Below are 4,499 nucleotides of genomic sequence, written 5' to 3'. Positions count from 1 at the left end.
AACTTGATTTGAAATATATATAGGACTATACTACTCCACGTCCAACAAAGAAGTCCAAGTCATTTCTCTCGAAAAAGGTGGATGACAGCGCCAAAAATACAAAGGTAAGTCAATTTAGGCCCTTGGCGGGATAGTTGCATATTATTATCTATTTAGACTCTTGGCGGGGTAGAATTCATAATTTAGGCCCTTGGCGGGATAGATTTCATAAATTAGGCCCTTGGCGGGATAGTTATATTGAATGATATTACATCTTCCTTGTTTGTACTCAATGAGTCTCAGTCCAACAAAGAAGTGGTTGGTAGCTGTGATAAAAAAACGGAAGAATCAGCTGCAAAAAAAAGAAAGAAGAAAACGAAGCAATTCAAGGTCATGGTAAATCGTGCAAGTGGTTGAAATTTGTTATGTCTTCGGCGCCGGGAGATATATATGATAATACTCCCATCCCATTGGATGCCTCAGTTTGAATTTATGTGACGACAAATCCACAAACATATGTCACTGCATCCGATGTAGAAGAATTCCTTAAGGGGGATTGCTTAAACATTTCGGTGATTCAAGTCTACATGATGTAAATATTAATCTTTATCTTTTAATTGTCATCTATCAATCTTAATCTTTTTCTGTAATTGTTCAACTACCATTCTTAATTGTTTTTCATTTAAATGTGCAGCTATTTATTGGACAATCACAAACATGCATTTGAAAATTCTGGAATTGGATTCATCTGTTCTGAGATGATGTCAAGCACTAGAATCAAGGCCGACCCATCTGTTCCAGCAACTTACTTGCAATGTGTATTCATTGCTAACAAAGCCAAATTGTTTTGCTCCCATATAATCAAGAGTAAGTGTTTTCAATAAGTTTCATATATAATTAGTATTTTAAGCAATCATTAATTTTTATCAATTTACGTTTAAATGATGCAGCAATCATTGGATTCTGTACGTGATAGACCTATTTAGAGGACAGGTCTATCTTTTCGATTCTCTGAAAGATCCAGGCAGCAGAAAGATTGATGCATCTCGAGTACTGAATTTGTAAGATATTTGACTTCGAAAACCCCCTTTTATTATTCTCCAAGGTCCTCCTTTCGTAACCCCCCAAGATAAAACTGATTTTCCGGAAGAGGGTCAGAGGGATACTCGGCCCATTACTCGGCTAAGTATCCACCCGAGTAGCAAGCCACCGCGCGAGCCTCAAAGGGAAACTCGGTCCGAAACTCGGTCGAGTTGTGGGCCGAGTTTCCCTCTGAGGCTCGCGCGGTGGCTTGCTACTCGGGCGGATACTCCGCCGAGTAATGGGCCGAGTATCCCTCTGACCCTCTTCCTTCCTTTTGCTTTTCCTTTCTCCCTTCTTTGCTCAGGTCCTTCCTTACTTATGAATTGGTTCCTTTTGGAATACTAACAACATCATGACTGTATTGCGTGGATTTTCTAGGGCATTTCAAGTGTTTAGGTATCAAGGTGGAAAATGGGATAAATCATTGGGAAAACGTAAGACGTTTAGAGTCATTGATATAGAGGTACATATAACATTTAAAACGCTAGCTTTAGGTTTGTTTATCTATAATCGAAGGCCTTGTGTCTAGCTAAGACAACCTCCTTATTTTGTGTAATTAGTGCGCTCAACAAAGCGGCGGAACCGAGTGTGGCTATTATGTCATGAAGTTCATGTTAGAGATAGTCACGGGATTCAATGGCTCTGATGATTACCGACTAGATAAGGTATGTAACTAATTAACTATACATTGATGTTTTTGAGTTTTTTTTTATCAATAATTTCTATGTTTCTTATGAAGCTATATACTAAGAGGACGACATCATATACTATTGAAGAAATGGATGTAGTTCGTGAGCAATGGGCACAATATTTTACATCGACGTATCTATCATCGGATTGAACTTATACGTACTTGTAAACTGTTGTTGAGAATTTAACTGTAAACTGGTCAAATCTATTGTATAAAAGTACATTATTCTATAAATTTGTGTGTGGTTATTTCAGCCGATTCTAAGAGCAGGTAGGGTCCAGCTTACTGTTTTGTTGCGGCTCTTTTTTCCTATTTATTGAGGCAGGCATCCTTACGCTCGACTCTAAAACATCTGCAACAAGTGCCTCTGAAGGCACTTGTTGCGGCGGGCTTAAAGCGGACCGCCTCCACAAGTGCCTTCGAAGGCACTTGTTGAGGCACCTTTAGAGGCGGGCCTAACGAGGCCCGCCTCTAAAGGCACTTGTTGAGGCGGGCTTAAGGCCGCCCGCCTCAACAAATGCGGCCTTTTTGCGGCGCACAAAGGGTCGGCCCGCCTCAACAAGTACCTGTTGAGGTGCACACTGGGCCGGCCCGCCTCAACAAATGCGGCCTTTTTTGCGGTGCACATAGGGCCGGCTCGCCTCAACAAGTACCTGTTGAGGCGCACATTGGGCCGGCCCGCCTCAACAAGTGTCCAATGTGGCACTTGTTGCGGCCCTTTTAGAGGCGGGCCTCTATAGGCCCGCCTCTAAAAGTGTCTTTGTTGAGGCGTATTTAGCCCGTCTCTAAAAGTGTTCCCACTTGTTGCAGCCCCCTCATTTGCTGCGAACGGTATACGCCTCAACAAGTGTCAAAATGCCCGCCTCTAAAAGGGTTTTTTCCACTAGTGGTACCCTATATGCATTATACTAAATATGATAACATGTAACAATGACATATGACATATGCATTATACTAACAATGACATAATAACATGTAATAATGACATATGACACATGCTTCTTCCGTGAGAAAAAGTTGAATTATTAATATTTATATTATAATAATATATTGAATAATAGCATGTAATAATGACATATGCATTATACTAAATATGATATCCTATCAAACTAAAATAATATCCAAGAGAATAATATTTTAGATTGTAAAATACACAACAAATTTGATATAAAAAATAATCCATACAGTTCATTCACTAAAGAATAAAGAGTACCCCAATGGAAAAACCATGTATCTATAAATAGTTACATAGTATAGACAACTACACACCTTATATTTTTTGATTTTATACATTACATTTCATGTGGTTCATTCAATCTTTCATAGACAAACAAGGAAAAACACATTAGAAAAAAAATCTATATCTATATCTATATCTATATCTATATCTATATCTATATCTATATCTATATCTATATCTATATCTATATCTATATCTATATCTATATCTATATCTATATCTATATAGAAGACGTTTCCGGTGCGGACTAATTTTTGGTGCGTACTGTGCGGACTATCACAACTAGTGCACTTTTCAGCATATTATTGGTGCACTCTTAGTACACTACCAAGTGTACTACTGGTGCACTCTTTTAGTGCACTACTGGTGCACTCCTCAAAAGGGTACTAGTTCACTCCTCAGTGTAATAAGGTGCACTTCCCAGTAGTGCACTGGTGCACTCCTCGGTGTACTAAGGTGCACTTCTCAATAGTGCATTGGTGCACTCCTTAGTACGCTATTGGTGCACTCCTTAGTAGTGTACTGGTGCACTCCTCAGTACACTACTGGTGCACTGTACAGTAGTGCACTACCAGGTGCACTCTACAGTAGTGCACTCGTGCACTTTTCTAGTAGTGCACTATCTAGTAATATACTGGTGCACTACCATAGTCCGCACGAAAAAATTAGTCCACACCCGATTAACCCTCTTTCTCTATATATATAGATATATAGATTCTATACAAGATGCAACCTAAAAAATAAAGCTCGTGCAAAGCACGAGCGCGCACATCCTAGTCTTGTCTTATCTTATCTTATCTTATCTTATCTTATCTTATCTTATCTTATCTTATCTTATCTTATCTTATTGAGGGTGATGCAAATCACTAAATATGAGGTTTCATATTGAATAAATACCCCTTTATTCCTATTGATTTTTATAAAAGATTAGATTACAGAAATTAGATAAGTGTGTGCTAAAATAATAAATATCCAATAAGTTTTAAAAAGTAATTAGGTCAAAGAATCTAATATACTGTAAAAGTTGAGTTGAGGGTCCATTTATTACCTCCAATTCAACTTTCAAATTCCTAATCTACCCCTTAAAATAAGAATGATACATTCTAACATTAACGTTTATGCCCCTTATTTTAATCCCATATTACCTTTAATTTTCTAAGATTGATGGCACCATTAATTTCATATTACCTTTAAATATCTAATTGTCATTAAATTCTACGCAAGTTGACCATGATAGTCAATTATACTACATTCTAGCCATTGAATTGATATTCGAAACGAAGAGACGTTGATATGCGGGGGTTACAACTGATGCCTTAAATAGACATGAATGCGATGCAGAAGTTTCTCGGTCTTTTCTTTTGAGTTAAATAGTAACTTGTAACGTTCAAAACATTCAATTGATGGATAAAACGAAAAGGCGTTGATACGGGGGTTATGACTAATGCCTTTAATTGACATGAATGTGATGTAGAAGTTTCTCATTATGTGATTTCCACATACCCT

The sequence above is a fragment of the Phyllobates terribilis genome, unplaced genomic scaffold, assembly GCF_046119375.1.
Source record: "Phyllobates terribilis strain yellow unplaced genomic scaffold, ASM4611937v1 Scaffold_4594__1_contigs__length_59100, whole genome shotgun sequence".
Classification (NCBI taxonomy): Eukaryota; Metazoa; Chordata; class Amphibia; order Anura; family Dendrobatidae; genus Phyllobates; species Phyllobates terribilis.
Note: the sequence above shows the minus strand (reverse complement) of the source record.